The sequence below is a fragment of the Hyperolius riggenbachi genome, chromosome 11 (assembly GCF_040937935.1).
Source record: "Hyperolius riggenbachi isolate aHypRig1 chromosome 11, aHypRig1.pri, whole genome shotgun sequence".
Taxonomy (NCBI): Eukaryota; Metazoa; Chordata; class Amphibia; order Anura; family Hyperoliidae; genus Hyperolius; species Hyperolius riggenbachi.
In genome coordinates this window covers 10,240,972-10,260,770 of record NC_090656.1, presented here as the reverse complement: position 1 = coordinate 10,260,770, position 19,799 = coordinate 10,240,972, and positions in this window count along the sequence as shown.

Below are 19,799 nucleotides of genomic sequence, written 5' to 3'. Positions count from 1 at the left end.
TAACAATCGGCGGCTGAAGCGACAGGGACGACCAAGTGAGCGAGAGGGAGCGCAGCTACTAAATCTGAGAATGGTCACAGTTTTTGAACACAAAAACAGTGATCATTCTCGCTGCACAAGTACGGATTGGCTCAGGGGACTTTTGTCCACTGCCACCAATCCCCCACTGTCCCCAAGGCCATCGCAATCGCGGGCTTCTGCCCGTACGATCACGTGCGCAGCCCCGGACGTATCCCTGCGGCTGTAGCTGTGGACGTGAGACCCACGTCCGTGTGGCTGAAAAGGTTAAATATAGCCTTGTACACACATCCAATTTTGATTAGTCAAGGATTGGCCAATTTTACCACCTCCATGTAGTATGGGAGCTCACCTACACAATCTGTTATAGTATTCAAAATCGGTTGCCCTTCATACTGCACATAGGTGGTGCAATTGGCCAATCGTTAGGCAATCAGAATTGGATGGGTGTACCAGAATTGAGTTAATTTGATTAATCATTGGTGGTATTAGCTTGTTTAATGCTGCAATGAGGGGTCATCCTCAGATCTTGTCCCAGTGCGACCTTCCATGCCTGATCAGGGGAATGAACTGTGGTTCTTGGTTTATTTTTGTGCACTATTGGACTGTCGTGTAGTTGTATATACTGTGTGTCTGTATATATATATATATATATATATATATATATATATATATATATATATATATATATATATATATATATATATATATATATATATATATATATATATATATATATATATATATATATATACACAGGTCCTTCTCCAAAAATTAGCATATTGTAATAAAGTTCATTATTTTCTGTAATGTACTGATAAACATTAGACTTTCATATATTTTAGATTCATTACACACAACAGAAGTAGTTCAAGCCTTTTATTGTTTTAATATTGATGATTTTGGCATACAGCTCATGAAAACCCCAAATTCCTATCTCAAAAAATTAGCATACTTTATCCGACCAATAAAAGAAAAGTGTTTTTAAAACAAAAAAAGTCAACCTTCAAATAATTATGTTCAGTTATGCACTCAATACTTGGTCGGGAATCCTTTTGCAGAAATGACTGCTTCAGTGCAGCGTGGCATGGAGGCAATCAGCCTGTGGCACTGCTCAGGTGTTATGGAGGCCCAGGATTAGGGCCGGTTCTAGACAGGCACATATGAGGGGGCAGACAGAAATTTGCAGGGGGCCGAAAAATGAGAGTGGTCTTGCAGCAGACTGTGGGCGTGGTCATGGGTGGGGCCAAATATACATGACCTTAGTAATGGTGTTAAAGGTCTGCCGGGGAAGTTTGGGCTCCGCTGTAGTGTGTCCCCCAAAAATATATGTAATCTGACAGCATTTCACCGAAAATACACGTAATCTGGCAGAGGTTCCTTGCAAGACAATTCTGGGCACAGTGGTAATATATATGTATATATATATATATATATATATATATATATATATATATATATATATATACACACAGTGGCTTGCAAAAGTATTCAGCCCCCTTGAAGTTTTCCACATTTTGTCATATTACTGCCACAAACATCAATGAATTTTATTGGAATTCCACGTGAAAGACCAACACAAAGTGGTGTACACATGAGAAGTGGAACGAAAATCATACCATGGTTATCAAGGTTTACCTTCCAGCAGGACGATGACCCTAAACATAAAGCCAGGGCAACAATGGAATGGTTTAAAACAAAACATATCCATGTGTTAGAATGGCCCAGTCAAAGTCCAGATCTAAATCCAATCGAGGATCTGTGGCAAGATCTGAAAACTGCTGTTCACAAACGCTGTCCATCTAATCTGACTGAGCTTGAGCTGTTTTGCAAAGAAGAATGGGCAAGGATTTCAGTCTATAGATGTGCAAAGCTGGTAGAGACATACCCTAAAAGACTGGCAGCTGTAATTGCAGCAAAAGATGGTTCTACAAAGTATTGACTCAGGGGGCCGAATAATTACGCACACCCCACTTTGCAGTTATTTTTTTGTAAAAAATGTTTGGAATGATGTATGATTTTCGTTCCACTTCTCACGTGTACACCACTTTGTATTGGTCTTTTACGTGGAATTCCAATAAAATTGATTCATGTTTGTGGCAGTAATGTGACAAAATGTGGAAAACTTCAAGGGGGCCGAATACTTTTGCAAGCCACAGTGGGTCCGGTAGCAGGCAGTGGAGTCCAGGAGTCAGCGTGGGTGTCCGGAGAAGGGTCAGGAGGCGGCAGCGGGATCCAGGAGATGAGTCTTGCGGCAGGCAGCTGGATCTTGGCCATGCAGGTACCGCTTGGGAATCGGAGGTCAGCGGGGTCTGCAGGGGGCACGCAAAGTGTAGTAGAGTGTAGCAAAAACTAAACTAAAACAGATGAAAGCAAGGAACACCAAGAGCCCCAATAGTGTAATATGTACTGGTAAATGGTTACTAGATAGAGTAAATATTAATACTCACAAACCAGGGTTACCATTAGGCAACCACTGTAAAAGCAGGTGGGGAGATTTTCCTGACCCCACTCAGGAATAAGAAGTCGCTCTCTGTAGATGAGAAAAAGGGGGTTCAACCCTCCACCCAGGGTGGACTCAATATTATGCAGGAGAACAGAGGCGCCAAAAGGATAAAAGTGTGAGAAAACGCGGAAGAGCCGCCGCAAGTGTTCAGAGTGAGGCGGCTGATTCCGCGTTTAGCATGGCATCTGGAGTGTTTAGGCACGCGTCCACTAGCGGGGCAGAACGCGGAGAAACCGCCGCATTCCCAGCGGCGGAATCCGCGTCCGACGCGGCAGTCGGTACGCATAGGCCTATTACTGATACAGTGGCTGAGCGCGTGGAAACCGCCGCATGCTCGGTTGGCGGTGCGGCTGGCCCCGCGCTCGAACAGGCTGACGCATTGCAAAGCATGTCTGGTGTGGCTGGGACTGATAGTCCACACAGGTTCAGAAGGACACGCGCGCGCGCTGAAAGGCAGAGCTTATATGACACTCAGAGGAGAGTCAGCTGACCAGGCCGGTCAGCTGACAAATCCATCTGTTCTCATTGGTCTAGCACTTAGGGGAGGCCTTGACCAAACGAATGTCTGAGTATCTATGTCCATTGCACCCGGTTGTGCCCGTCTTCCACCACCTCCCGAAGATCCACAAACCGGACATTCCCCCCCGGGGCCGGCCAATTGTGGCCGGGATTGGCTCCGTGGGGGAGCGTCTGGGAGAGTGGGTTGATGCACATCTACATCCCCTTGTCACTAGACTCCCCGGTTACTTGCAGGACACTCGCCACGTTCTCTCAAGCTTCGATGGCTTTGTGTGGGATGACAGGTTTTTGTGGGTGACTATGGATGTCACATCACTCTATTCTTCCATCCCACACAATTTAGCTTTAGTGGCTATGGATTTCCATCTCTGCAAATATTCTTCCTTTGAAGCTCCACTACGGGCTTTCCTGGGGGGGGCTGTGGAGTACCTCCTCACACACAATTATTTTATGTTTGATTCGGGGTTTTATCTCCAGAGATGCGGAGCTTCTATGGGGGCTAAATTTTCCCCCTCTCTTGCCAACCTCTATATGGGGTGGTGGGAGGAGCTCCGCATCTTTGGGGATGATAACCCCTTTGGCTCCCATATCATTTGGTATGGCAGGTTTATAGATGATTTGCTTTTGGTGTGGGGGGGTCCTCCAGCTCTCCTCGAGGAGTTCCTGAGTTATGTCAATGATAACGATCTTAACTTAAAATTCACTATGAGTTCGGATCCGTTTAAAATTGACTACTTGGATCTTACCCTTATTGGGGATTCTTCATCACACTCAGTTTCTACACGCACTTTTCGGAAATCAACAGCGGGGAATTCCATCCTGCTTGCCAGCTCGTGTCACCCTAAACACACTATCAATGCTATTCCCACGGGTGAATTTACTAGGGCTGCACGTAACTGCTCAGATCCGTTCCATCTGGAGCGAGAGTGCAACTTGGTAGAGACTAGACTCACAGTTGGCTGTGGGACGCCAAAAAGGTACTAGAAGACCACGCTTGGATTTATTGAAGAGTAGGACCTGGGGTGAGGCCGTGGAAGACCAGGTCACTTTTGTTACCGGCTATAGCCTGGAGTTTAATAAAATTACTAATATTGTTAAAAAATATATTCCAGTGCTGCACCCGGACACAAAACTTAAAACAATCCTGGACAAGGGGTGTCGTTTCTCTGCTAGAAGGGCCCGAACTTTAGGGTCCATTCTTTCACCCAGGCTTTTTCGGTCTCCCTCCACGTCTCGTACTCCTACCTGGTTAACTACAGTGGGCTCTTACCCGTGTGGGTTCTCTACATGTAAATATTGTCACTGTCACAAAAGAGGTAATACAATATTCTCCTTTGCGTATAATAAGGATTTTCCTCTTAAACAATATGTAAATTGTGACACTAAATGCACGATTTATGTCATTTCTTGCTTGATATGCCACATTCAATATGTGGGCTGTACTACTCGCCACTTAGGGCCCGTTTCCACTAGCGCGAATTCGCATGCAGACAACGCATGCGGATTCGCATAAGCAATACAAGTGGATGGGACTGTTTCCACTTGTCAGTTTTCATTTGCGTTTTTATGTGCAGGATTTTTCTGCACGGTAGACCCTGCAGAATTCGCCTGCGTGTGGAATGCAGGCGAATCGCAGGCAATGTATTTAATAGGGAAATCGCATGCGTTTTTTCCCGCGATTTCGCATTGAAAGTAATGTAAATTGACACAGGCAGTGACATGGTTAAAATCGCATATACCCTGCCTATGCGAAATCGCATGCGAAATCGCGGCAAAAAACGCATGCGGAATCGCATCCGCATGCGATTTTGTCAGCGGTGATATGCGGCAATTCTGCACCGCACTAGTGGAAACGGGCCCTTAAAGAGACACTGAAGCGGAAAAAAAATTATGATATTATGATTTGTATGTGCAGTACAGCTAAAAAATAAAACATTAAGATCAGATACATCAGTCTAATTGTTTCCAGTACAGGAAGATTTAAGAAACTCCAGTTTTTATCTCTATACAAAAAAGCCATTACGCTCTACGACTTTCAAAGTCGTGGAGAGGCCTGTTATCTGACTTTTATTATCCCAACTGTTAGTTAATTTTTTACTTTTCCTCTGCCGGAGGAGAGGTCATTAGTTCACAGACTGCTCTGAAAGAATCATTTTGAATGCTGAGTGTTATGTAATCTGCACATATTAGAGAATGATGCAATATTAGAAAAAACACTATATACCTGAAAATAAAAATATGAGAATATTTTCTTTGCTGCTAATCTTCTAGTAATTATTCATAGTACACAACCAATTCATTATATCATATATTTTTTGTCGCTTCAGTGTCTCTTTAAGAGTGCGTGTAGCAGAACACTATTGTGGCACCAATTGGAACACTTTTCGCAAATCTGCCGTTTCTAAACACTTTGAAACTATGCATAGGGGTGATCTATCCTCCTTCAGTTTTCAGGGGGTGGAGCGGGTGATGTGTCCAGTTAGGGGTGGTGACATCCAAAGTTTGTTGCTGAAACGTGAAGCCTTTTGAATTCACAGACTGGGCACTCGTACACCACAGGGTTTAAATAAGAAGTGACTGGGAACATGAAAAAGAGCAAAAAAGGAGCGCTCCGTAGTGCATTAAAGTTATTTATTCCTCAGACACGCAATTGTAAAAACACACTTACTAGAAAACGATGATAAAAGACATGTAATGGGCGAAGCCCAGCCAGACGACCAAAGGTGGCAACCTATTCCTCCTCTGTGGTCTGCAGTGGATGGATGTCCCAGCTGGTGATGGACAAAGGGCGCCTTCCTCTAGGTGTCCGTGTGCAGTGACTACACGACGCGTTTCGGCGTATCCACGCCTTCGTCAAGTGTGTCACTGCTCTGCACTCAAATGGTTTTTATAGCATACTAAAAGGGAATGACCCGGAAATGAATATGTGACCATGTTGCCATGGTAACTAAACTGAAATGACTTGTCAATTATTGGTAAAAGATGTTTAAAATATATAAAAATAATATAAAAATTAAATGAGTTAGACTCACATATCTGGCATCCTCCCTTAGGTGTGCGGGAGTCCTGACTTGTCATCAGCAGTGGGCATAATTGGATTGTGTGTTAAACAATCTCCGTAGTGGGACGCTGCAGGACCTGCCTGCAACGTCTAGTGGGCGTGGTTGTAGGTTGAAGGTTTGTGTATGGGCGCATCTTGCGCTGTAATAGATCCAACCCTTGTAGATGGCTTGTTATATGCCATCACAGGGTTCTCCTTGTTCATCTTACTGTTCCCCTGTTTCAGTTCAATTGTACTTTTACTTGGGCCGTGCGCTACAGGACTTGCCTTTATCTGGTGGTGGACGCGGCTTGCGGTCCCCTAAGGCGATGATCGTTAGGAAGGGGAGTGCGGGTCGCGCTGTGTTCATCAGCCCATGTGGGCGTGGATTCGTGACGTCCAGTTGGACGGGTCACATGGGGGGAGGAGAAGAGGAAGGGATACGCTCCCTCCCTCTCGCGTCATTTGGGAGTTTGAGGAAGCAAAGAAATATGAATCTGTCCAGTGGTTTGATGCATTTTTTCTGAAAGAATATATTAGGCACCATATTGCCCCTCGAGGGCTTAGGAATAAGAAAGAATGTGATTTCCTTGATAATGATTTAGTGGCTGACTGGCAAGTGGCATCCAATACTTGTACAACAACATGGATGAATATTTCCATCACACAGAGGGAACGTAATCTAAAGCGGGTTCAGTCAGTATTGGCAGATATTGATGGAGAGCTAATCCATTATAAAGCTATGAAGGAATTCTCGGGATGGGAACAGAAAGTTGCAAATGCTATAGATCAATGCGAAAAAGAACTAATGGAGAAAAAGATCAAAAAATTCCAAAGGGACAAAACAGATTATGCACTTGGCAACATATATTATTATTATTATTATTTATTAGATTTATATAGCGCCAACATATTACGCAGCGCTGTACAATAAATAGGCTTACAGACAATGATAACAGGGTTGACAGAACAATACAGGTAACAGACCATAGATACAACAATGCAGGTAATAGCAATAAGATACACAACACAATGCAGATAATAGTACAATGCCAGATCATAAACTGGAATGGTAGTGGTAAAAAATTACCAGTTCCAAATTCTGGGTAAAGTGCACACAGTCAAGTATGATACACAAGGGAAGAGGGCCCTGCCAAAGGCTTACAATCTAGAGGGAAGGGCTGGTGACACAAAAGGAGGGGGTGCATCAAGAAGTTATTGGCAGAAAGGATTAGGGTAGTGTTGAGTTGATGTAGGCCTCCTTGAAGAAGTGAGTTTTGAGTGCTTTTTTGAAGGTGTTGAAGGTGGGAGCGAGCCTGATGGGCAGCGGGAGAGAGTTCCACAGGATAGGGGCATATAACTGGGGGAATGAAAAGATCTCACCATTGTCCCCCAAGGTCCCATCGAAGGCCCCCCCAAATGTCCCAATAACTCTCCAGGATAGGTCGGTCAAACCACGGAATACATACCACCGAGAAGAGCGAATGCCCAATCAAGAGCACCCCAGAGGGGGGACAAAGTCCGTTGGAAAACATCCGCCCAATAGTAGGAGAGGGGAAAATGAATGGCAGAGTACACGTAGGAGAACAAGGAAGGATTACTACAAGGGGAGGAATCCAAAAACCAATATGGACCATGCACAGTCCACCTCATATTCCTCCAGACCCCCCAAGTGGGCACATACCTCCAGGTTACCCAGGGGCCAGCACATAACCAACAACAGCAGGACACATGCTCAAAGACAAGACTTCTCCCCAAATATGAGGCCCCATGAAGATTCCAACAGATTCAACCCCAGTGGAATCCGAAGCCTTAGGGCTATAGTGGATGTAATAGATGAGAAAATTAGACACAGAGACAACAGGAAAGAGAAAATAGCAACCACACATGCCTCCAAAGTCACAAGTGGAATGAATGAATCATGGGCGGTAGCGGCAATTGAGCAACAGCACCATTCCATTAGGGCTACAGGAAATCTGGAAAGCACAAGTGCTATTTTAGAAGAAGTTTCCTTCTCTGAAGCCATTCGAGACCCCAAACAGGATCTGGCTCGTTTTTTAGACCAGGACCCACAGATGACACCGATACCAGGGAAAAAACCCCTAGAACGAGACGAGGGGGACGAGGAGGACGTAAAAAGCAAAAAAAGAAATCTCTAGTGAATCTGGCAACACACGGAACCATTAAGATCTACAACCTCTCTTCTCACACCCTCAATGAAGGCGAATTGTCATTACTCAGAAAAGGGTTGAATTTCGCTCCAGCCACAGGCCCGAACGAGTTTCAACTATTTAAAGACCTAAATCGATTTACCAGGAATCTGACGTTACAACGGTATTATGGTCTTAAGGAGAACCAAAAATCGAAGACCCACAATGAAAAAACTGATGATGACGGTCCAGTGGCAATTCAGGACTCGGACCCAACATCACCAACCTTACGGGACCTGGAGGATCTGTTACAGGAACAATATGATCCCTCAGATCCAGAGGTATGGCTAGCCCCCTTTGAGCCACTGGAAACAAAATCCAGTGGCTTCAAACCAAGGTCAGTTTTCAACCCTGTTTATGCGAAAGGTCAACATATTAATAATTTTTATCAGGTCACCTGGTGTCAACTAAAAAGTCTATGCAGCAAAAACAACAGGGGCGCTGGAAACAAGAATAACCTCAGTCAAAAAGAAAAACACTCCTTAAATGCCTTAATGAAGAACAAGGACCTAGTGATAAGACAAGCAGATAAAGGGGGGGGGGAGTTGTGATCACAGATCATGACAAATACATGAAAGAAGGTTTCAGACTACTTGGGGACCTTGGAACATACAAAGAGCTAAAGGAGGACCCCACAAATACTTACAAGCAAGAACTAAGAACTCTGACTGAACGAGCAAGAATGGCAGGGGTCCTCACCAAAGAAGAAAAAGCGTTCCTTATCAATGACCATCCACTGGTACCATATTTCTATCATATTCCAAAAGTGCATAAATGTGAACTTAACCCCCCTGGGCGACCTATTGTCGCAGGCATGGATGGCCTTTTATCCCCCCTCTCAGAATACATAGACCATTTCCTGCAGCCCATAGTGTTTGGGACCAAAGCGTACACACGAGATTCTAGTCACGCTCTAGAAATTCTGGAGGGGTTTCAATGGCAAACCGGATACAAGTGGGCATCACTAGATGTCAGTTCCCTCTACACTAGCATACCGCACGAACGAGGGATAGAGGCGGTCAATTACTTTCTAATGCAAGATGGGAGCTTCAATTCATCACAGGCACAGTTTATTCTTGATCTTCTGGAATTCTCACTATCACATAATTATTTCACTTTTGGAGGAAAGTACTATTTACAGACGTGCGGGACAGCTATGGGGGCGGAGTTTGCTCCAAGTTTTGCAAATTTGTATATGGCATACTGGGAGGAATTCAATATTTGGGGCCAACACCCCTATGGAGCAAACCTCGCCCTCTACCTAAGATTTATAGACGACATTCTCATCATATGGGATGGATCAGAGGAGTCATTTGTTCAATTCATGGAACACTGCAATCAAAACTCTTTTGGTTTGGAATTTACACACGTGATAGATAGAGAACAGATAGTATTCCTGGATTTGGAACTGATGAGTGGGAGTGAGGGCACCATCCAAACGCGTACACACTTCAAACCCACTGGAGGCAATTCCTATCTACACAAGACAAGTTGCCATCACCCGAAGTGGATTTCCAACATACCGTGAAGCCAATATTGCAGGTTGAGACGAAACTGCACAAGTGATAAGGATTATCAAGAACAAGGGGAACACCTGGAGAAAAAATTTCTGGAGAAGGGCTACGATAAGGGCCTGGTGACAACAGCCAGAAATGAGTTTAAAGGGAAAAAAAGAGAAGAGAACCCAAATAATAAGAATAAGAATAAACATAAAAAAAAAAAACAGCCAAGAGTCCACAACCTAGGGTCCGTGTTTTGTAATGTAAGGGCCCGAGAAATCGAGGGCATAATTAGATCTAATTGGCCACTTCTACTAAGAGACCCCATATTTGAGCAGAGGCTAAACGGAAAGCCACAAACAAGATTCAAAAAGGCAAAATCCCTGAAAAATAAGATTGCGAAGAGCAACATTGGCTTAAATGATGAGACAGGAGCACGCCCACTCCCCCTCTGTGGTCTAACTGGTAACTACAAGTGCGGGAAGGCACGATGTAAATGTTGTGGGTTTATAAACCACAAACAAAAAGAGATTATCGTACATGGAGACAGGATAAGCTTGAAGCAATTCATAAATTGTACATCCACACATGTGATTTACTTATTGTCCTGTAGCTGCCCGAAGTACTATGTGGGAAGAACAACGAGGCCACTCCGAGAGAGATTCGGTGAACATAGACGTGGCATTGAGGAGGGTAGGGCCATAGTGTACCCCGGCATTTCCTGCATTGTCACAAACAATCAACAGAAAGCCTCATAGTAACAGGTCTGGAATCAATTGCACCTGAGCTCCCTGCCGGATTAAGGTTCAGAAGACTGTGCGAGAGGGAGGCTTACTGGATTTTTAAATTGAACTCCCTGTCCCCAGGGGGTCTCAACGAAGAGGTGGAGGTAGCTAGGTTCATATAGAGGTCCTATCTAGCCCTTCGTTTCCCAAACAACACTCCGCAACTAAACCAAACACCCCCTTTCGTTCTCCCCCGTCCCCCCTTTCCTCCTCCTTCCCCCACCAACCCCACCCAAACTCAACATGGATAGAGAGTCTAGAGAGTTTATTCTCCTATCAACTATTAATTTCTAATTATTTATTAGGGGCATTAGCATCATTTTTTAAAATCATCATCATTATCACTAATAATTCTATTGTCCGCATATACTTACCTCCATGTGTGACTGCTATGTTCTTTATGAACTTGCAATAGGTGGGAGCATGCCATATACTACTGAGTGTGTGACTGCTATGTCTTTTTAAACTTGCAGTAGGTGGGAGCATGCCATATACTATTGATTATGAGTAGGGTCATATTACTGTTACTATCATGCAATATTTATATATATTTTTCATTGGTGTCAGTTATGGTTAATGTTTTCGCCTGTAACAACGTCTGAGCCAACAAGGCCAAAACACCTCACCTCTGGATCATGTCCCAGCTGATCCACTTCACTCAAAGTGAGAATTTTGAGACAAGTTAAACATGCCACGCACATCCAGGACATATGGCGAAGCAGGCACTATGTTGCCTAGCAATGCCACGCTAGTGGTGGATAGGTCCGCACCAAGCCCAGGGGAGCAGACTGGGACTTTGTCTTAGCCAATAAAACCACCATGACGCGAGAGGGAGGGAGCGTATCCCTTCCTCTTCTCCTCCCCCCATGTGACCCGTCCAACTGGACGTCACGAATCCACGCCCACATGGGCTGATGAACACAGCGCGACCCGCACTCCCCTTCCTAACGATCATCGCCTTAGGGGACCGCAAGCCGCGCCCACCACCAGATAAAGGCAAGTCCTGTAGCGCACGGCCCAAGTAAAAGTACAATTATCATTGTACTGAAACAGGGGAACAGTAAGATGAACAAGGGGAACCCTGTGATGGCATATAACAAGCCATCTACAAGGGTTGGATCTATTACAGCGCAAGATGCGCCCATACACAAACCTTAAACCTACAACCACGCCCACTAGACGTTGCAGGCAGGTCCTGCAGCGTCCCACCACGGAGATTGTTAACACACAATCCAATTATGCCCACTGCTGATGACAAGTCAGGACTCCCGCGCACCTAAGGGAGGATCCCAGATATGTGAGTCTAACTCATTTAATTTTTATATAATTTTTATATATTTTAAACATCTTTTACCAATAATTGACAAGTCATTTCAGTTTAGTTACCATGGCAACATGGTCACATATTCATTTCCGGGTCATTCCCTTTTAGTATGCTATAAAAACCATTTGAGTGCAGAGCAGTGACACACTTGACGAAGGCGTGGATACGCCGAAACGCGTCGTGTAGTCACTGCACACGGACACCTAGAGGAAGGCGCCCTTTGTCCATCACCAGCTGGGACATCCATCCACTGCAGGCCACAGAGGAGGAATAGGTTGCCACCTTTGGTCGTCTGGCTGGGCTTCGCCCATTACATGTCTTTTATCATCGTTTTCTAGTAAGTGTGTTTTTACAATTGCGTGTCTGAGGAATAAAATAACTTTAATGCACTACGGAGCGCTCCTTTTTTGCTCTTTTTCATGTTCCCAGTCATTCCTTCAGCCAGGACTAAAGAGCTGCTAGTGGTTGCATTGTATACCCGGTACGCCTGGTGAGATTAGCGCAAGATTGCACATCATTTTCTTCTCTTTAAATAAGAAGTGGGATATAAGTTTAGTTTATACATACTGAGTACCTGTTCCGCTTATTATTGCAATATGTGTTATACCTATTTATTACATTATGTGGATTGTTATTGATGTTCGTCTTTTTCCTTTGTTACATAGGATATTGTACATTTCGGTGGTAACGAAACTTTTAACATCTTTTTATATGCTATTTTTCAATGATATTATTGTATTTTTGTATTGTATCTTTTGAGGATGTTTGTCTCTTTAAGGAGCAGCTTGTGTGTCTCCGGGGGTGGAGTTCACTCCTCCCTGGTTTCACATAAATTTCTCCTTGGACAGGTTCACTTTTAACTACGATTAAGGGCAGATGGTAGGCCCGATACGCGTGAGTTGATCCTGTGATTTTATTGCAAGTCTGTGGATTTTTTGAATAAAGATATCAGCCTTTTACTTCAACCTGGTCTGGATTGCGGATCCTTTTTGTACATATCTATTTCGCTATGGCTTGGCTTGCCTGATCCTGCACCGACTGGTATGATGCTTGGGGGTCCTGAGCTTACATGAACTTTCCCTACTACTTAGGGGAGGCGCTGGGAAGCGCTGGTGTATATATACTGGGTGCTGGTCATTCCTCTGGTGTCTGCAGGGACGGATCTAGACCAAGTTTCGCCTGGGGCAAGGTCAGATTTTGGCGCCTTAAGGTCAGGTTTTGGCGCCTAAACTGCCATTCATTTTGCCGCCTTTTTAATAATTCAACAAACTGCGCCTGGGGCAAGAGACCCGCTTGCCCCCCCCCCCCCTAGATCCGTCCCTAGGTGTCTGGCGTTGCGATCACTACGTGGTAGCACTCAGACCTTGTCAGTATCTGTGTTTATTAGACCAGTTTCCAAGGTGTTGATGGCCAAGGATCTCACACCTTAGTCTAGGAAGTCTGTTATTATCTGTATTATACTCTAGATCAGTTTCCAAGGTGTTGACGGCCAAGGATCTCACACCTTAGCTTAGGCATTGTTGATTATTTGTTATGACCTTCTGCTTTCCTGACTATTCTTCTGATCTCTGATTTTGTACCTTTGTCATTCTGATACTCTGTTGCCAAAACTCGGCTAGTCTCTGGATTCTGCATCTGCCTCCTGTCTCTGTACTTTATCTGTCCGTGTGTTAACGACCTGGCTTGTCCGACCTCGGGAACTATCTCTCCTGTTAGGAGATAGTTCACAGATCTGTCAGTGACACTTCTCCATTGGTGTCACTCACGTTCTGTCCTTCCCATTCTCTGTCTGACTCCTACCCTTGGAGAGTCCAGACTACGGAAGGAACCAGTTGCCGAGCAGTATACCTATCTGCTCTTGCACCTGTCTTCCAGGTGCGGTCCTCAAAGTATTACTGTTGCACCAAAACACTCTTATCTCTCAGGTGTCCAGAGGTTAGAGATATATCTGATTATCGGTGATACTGCAGATCATCCATAATCTGGTATATATCTGCATTCTCTGTGATACTGCAGATCACCGGTAATCAGATCCTCTCTGTGTTACACCGATCGTTACAAAAAGGAAGCTAAATGAGCTTAAAAACCAAATTCTTGGTAAATAGAGGAGGTAGTGGTGGACTTACCTCCTCCAAGTAGACACACAACGACTGTAGTAAAGACAGTCAATATATTTTATTTATGAACTCCAAATATGCAACGCGTTTCGCAGGTTTGATCCCGCTTCATCAGGCAATAACAACGGAGCAATAGCATATGTGGTCAGTAGAAGAGCCAGCCACCTCTTGAGAGGTGCCTGGCTCTTCTACTGACCATATATGCTATTGCTCCGTTGTTATTGCCTGATGAAGCGGGATCAAACCTGCGAAACGCGTTGCATACTTGGAGTTCATAAATAAAATATATTGACTGTCTTTACTACAGTCGTTGTGTGTCTACTTGGAGGAGGTAAGTCCACCACTACCTCCTCTATTTACCAAGAATTTGGTTTTTAAGCTCATTTAGCTTCCTTTTATCCTTTTGGTGCCTCTGTTCTCCTGCATAAACTAAAACAGAGTGTGGCAAACTAAACTGAACTAACATAAACTAAAATGACAAAAACAACAAAAAACAAAAAGAAAGTTTGGAGCTATGTGCTGTTGCAGCTGATCCACAGCACCATTTTTATGCATAGGCGCTGTGTGCCATTATTCACTGATCCGACGCCACTGCCTCCACTGTACAGGAAAAAGAGGAGGTGAATATTTTGACTGGCAGCTGGCTCAGTGGTCCTGGGGGTGATTTGGTTGGAAGGGGGCGTCAGACACCTCCCCAAGTTACTTTTGCACCACCATTGTAGCTAGAATCGGCCTTGCTGCTCCCCTATAGTTATGTGTTACACCCCTGCTGCCGACAGAAGATCCATAGCTTTCTGTTTGTACTGTCTGTTGCAACAGTTCCAAGACATGTCAAATGTCAGCAATTGTGAGTAGTTAGGTCAGAATTGTTACAGCACCAATGGTTACAATATGATGTGCAAGGATCCAAGGATCAGTGTGGGTCTATGAAGATTTGAGAAAGGACTGTGAAGGTCCGAAACGCATGTGCGTCATCTGCCATTTTCCCACGCTGTTTTATTATGTTTTTATGATTTTGATACTTGAATAAAGATGGACTTCTTGATGGTGCGGATCTTGAGAAATTACAGCAATCGTGAGTAGGACCACGACAACAAAAAATTCTGGGCCCCACTCTGGGCAAACCTACTGGGTCCCCCTCATCCCAAATCACCATGTGCTGAAAAAAAAGGGCATGTGCTCTGGTGCCATTTTGGGAGCTGTGATGCCTTTATGGGGGCATGCAGAGAGCTGTGGTTCTTCTATTGCATACATGTCAAACTCCGGCTCGTGGGCCAAATCTGGCCCAGTGAGCCATCAGATTTTTCCATTAAGTGCTTTCCTCATCCTCACTTTGCATTATGTTTGGCTCACAATAGGACCACACGTTGGGTGCCTTAATGGGAGGCCCGTGGGAGCACGAGAGAGGGTCCACTAGAATGTCAGGGAATGCTATGAAGGAGGTGCCAGACAACCTAACTTCTGGTAGCCCTACAGAAAGCCAGACCAGCCAGCACAGAAGCCAGGTAACTCTGCCTAGTTATGTTTCAGTGACGCTGCCTATTTATGTGATCTACTGCATTTTTGAGTATTTTGTGTTAATGAAGAGGGGGCTTCATCCAACATTTTCTAGGCAGGGCTACTTAGACTGTTCATGTAAATTTGGCTCCACCCATGACCACACCCACATTCTGGTGCATGGCCACACCCATTTTCTGTCTGGGATCCTAGCCCCTGGTCCACAGTCAGATTTGGTACACTTCACATGCTCTGTGATGTGCATGGCCATATGAAGTTTTCATATTAACATGTATTTCTACCCTCTGCATTACCACGTGGCAGGATACATTTGTACAGATGGCATACTCATTACTCATCTCTTGTGTTTCTGGACTGTTTGCAACTGAAAATGAGTTCATTTGCAAGAATACAAATAAGCAGGGAGAGTCACAAAATGCCTGAGGGACAATGCATTCCCATGCAGGGCCAAACCACGGATTTTCAAAGGGGGGATTCCTGAAGGGTCTCCCTCAGCCACGCACAATACATTATAATAATATGATAGGACATCATGCTGGGTACACATAATGCAATTTCCCGTCCGACCGACAACGGGATCGATCAGGAGCAGTTTGGATACAGATAATAATGAGGACAGCCGACATTGGTAATGAAGGGGAAAGTGAAGCATTCACAAAGCATGGCACAGGGCTGTGCTCATACCTGACTCTGTTAAGTTCCCTAGAGCTGCTCCATGCTCTGTACACAGGCTGCTGCTCCATGCTCTGTACACACGCTTCTGCTCCATGCTCTGTACACACTCTGCTGCTCCATGCTCTGTACACATGCTGCTGCTCCATGCTCTGTACACACGCTGCCGCTCCGTGCTCTGTACACACGCTGCTGCTCCATGCTCTGTACACACGCTGCCGCTCCATGCTCTGTACACACGCTGCCGCTCCATGCTCTGTACACATGCTGCTGCTCCATGCTCTGTACACACGCTGCTGCTCCATGCTCTGTACACAGGCTGCTGCTCCATGCTCTGTACACACGCTGCCGCTCCGTGCTCTGTACACACGCTGCTGCTCCATGCTCTGTACACACGCTGCTGCTCCATGCTCTGTACACACGCTGCTGCTCCATGCTCTGTACACACGCTGCTGCTCCATGCTCTGTACACAGGCTGCTGCTCCATGCTCTGTACACACGCTTCTGCTCCATGCTCTGTACACACTCTGCTGCTCCATGCTCTGTACACATGCTGCTGCTCCATGCTCTGTACACACGCTGCCGCTCCGTGCTCTGTACACACGCTGCCGCTCCATGCTCTGTACACACGCTGCCGCTCCATGCTCTGTACACACTCTGCTGCTCCATGCTCTGTACACACGCTGCTGCTCCATGCTCTGTACACACGCTGCTGCTCCATGCTCTGTACACACGCTGCTGCTCCATGCTCTGTACACACGCTGCTGCTCCATGCTCTGTACACACGCTGCTGCTCCATGCTCTGTACACACGCTGCTGCTCCATGCTCTGTACACACGCTGCTGCTCCATGCTCTGTACACACGCTGCTGCTCCATGCTCTGTACACACGCTGCTGCTCAATGCTCTGTACACACGCTGCTGCTCCATGCTCTGTACACACGCTGCTGCTCCATGCTCTGTACACACACTGCTGCTCCATGCTCTGCACCCACGCTGCTGCTCCATGCTCTGCACACACACTGCTGCTCCATGCTCTGCATACACGCTGCTGCTCCATGCTCTGTACACACGCTGCTGCTCTATGCTCTGTACACACACTGCTGCTCCATGCTCTGTACACACACTGTTGCTCCATGCTCTGTATATCCACTGCTGCTCCATGCTCTGTACACACGCTGCTGCTCCATGCTCTGTATACACACTGCTACTCCATGCTCTGTATACACACTGCTGCTCCATGCTCTGTACACACACTGCTGCTCCATGCTCTGTACACACATTGCTGCTCCATGCTCTGTACACATGCTGCTGCTCCATGCTCTGTACACATGCTGCTGCTCCATGCTCTGTATACACACTGCTGCTCCATGCTCTGTACACATGCTGCTGCTCCATGCTCTGTATACACACTGCTGCTCCATGCTCTGTACACACACTGCTGCTCCATGCTCTGTATACACACTGCTGCTCCATGATCTGTACACACACTGCTGCTCCATGGTCTGTACACACATTGCTGCTCCATTCTCTGTATACACACTGCTGCTCCATGCTCTGTACACACACTGATGTTCCATGCTCTGTACACACGCTGCTGCGCTATGCTCTGTACACACACTGATGCTCCATGCTCTGTACACACTCTGTACATACACTGCTGCTCTGTGCTCTGTACACACACTGCTGCTCCATGCTCTGTACACACGCTGCTGCTCCATGCTCTGTACACACTCTGTACATACACTGCTGCTCTGTGCTCTGTACACACACTGCTGCTCCATGCTCTGTACACACGCTGCTGCAGTGCTCCATGCTCTGTACACACGCTGCTGCAGTGCTCCATGCTCTGTACACACGCTGCTGCTCCATGCTCTGTACACACGCTGCTGCTCCATGCTCTGTACACACGCTGCTGCTCCATGCTCTGTACACACACTGCTGTTCCATGCTCTGTACACACGCTGCTGCTCCATGCTCTGTAGGCATGCTGCTGCTCCATGCTCTGTACACACGCTGCTGCTCCATGCTCTGTACACACACTGCTGCTCCATGCTCTGTACACACGCTGCTGCTCCATGCTCTGTACACACACTGCTCCATGCTCTGTGCACACACTGCCGCTCCATGCTCTGTACAGACGCTGCTGCTCCATGCTCTGTATATACACTGCTGCTCCATGCTCTGTACACACGCTGCTGCTCCATGCTCTGTATACACACCGCTGCTCCGTGCTCTGTACACACACTGCTGCTCCATGCTCTGTACACACATTGCTGCTCCATGCTCTGTACACACACTGTTGCTCCATGCTCTGTATATACACTGCTGCTCCATGCTCTGTACACACGCTGCTGCTCCATGCTCTGTATACACACTGCTGCTCCATGCTCTGTACACACACTGCTGCTCCATGCTCTGTACACACATTGCTGCTCCATGCTCTGTACACATGCTGCTGCTCCATGCTCTGTATACACACTGCTGCTCCATGCTCTGTACACACACTGCTGCTCCTTGCTCTGTACACATGCTGCTGCTCCATGCTCTGTACACACGCTGCTGCTCCATGCTCTGTACACACTCTGCTGCTCCATGCTCTGTACACACGCTGCTGCTCCATGCTCTGTACACACGCTGCTGCTCCGTGCTCTGTACACGCGGTGCTGCTCCGTGCTCTGTACACGCGCTGCTGCTCCGTGCTCTGTACACACGCTGCTGCTCCATGCTCTGTACACACTCTGCTGCTCCATGCTCTGTACACACGCTGCTGCTCCATGCTCTGTACACACGCTGCTGCTCCATGCTCTGTACACACGCTGCTGCTCCATCCAAAGTCAACTGTAGCAGAGAAAGAAAGGGGCAGTGTTGTGAGCTGCAGGATGCCTGCAGATATTCTGGTGTCTCAACTTGTACCTGTCCCCAGACACTGCACCAGCCCTGTTCTGAAGGGGGGTTCTGGGCAGCTGTAATCCCCCTGCGTTTGCCAGTGACATGCGCATTATAAGTGTGCATGAGCCCTCAGATCCCAAATCAGCTCAGCCATCTGCACATACTGTATAGAGCACACAGAATGCAAACACACATACTCCATACATATGCATGCATCACACCTAGCCAGTATCTCTCATTGATTGTTAGGTCTCCCTGTCATGCCCAATTCCCTTTCATCTCTGAACTCTGTTCTTCAGAGCTGTAAACAGACAGCAGTAGGGGCAGATCAGGCTATAGTATATTGACCTTTCTCTGCTCTCCCCTAGCCCATGACCTAAGTGTCAATATTTAACCATTAGGGGAATCACATGTACAGATGTGAAGAAAAAGCAGGAGCACAGGAAAGTGGAGATCTGCCAACAGTCTCAGTACTGCATGTGGGGAGAGGAGGAGACTGGAATGAATAATGATTAGATGCACTCACAACAGGGGGGTCAGGAGGTCTGTGAGAGAGAAAGCAGGAAAATCTCTGTGTGCTTTGCTGGTGCTACTGTTAAATGATATTCAGAATTGATATTATACCTGCAAGCATCCCCCTCAGAACTTGCAGCTCTGGTCAAGTGTCTGATTAGAGCCTTTATGTGCTTTACTTCATGGT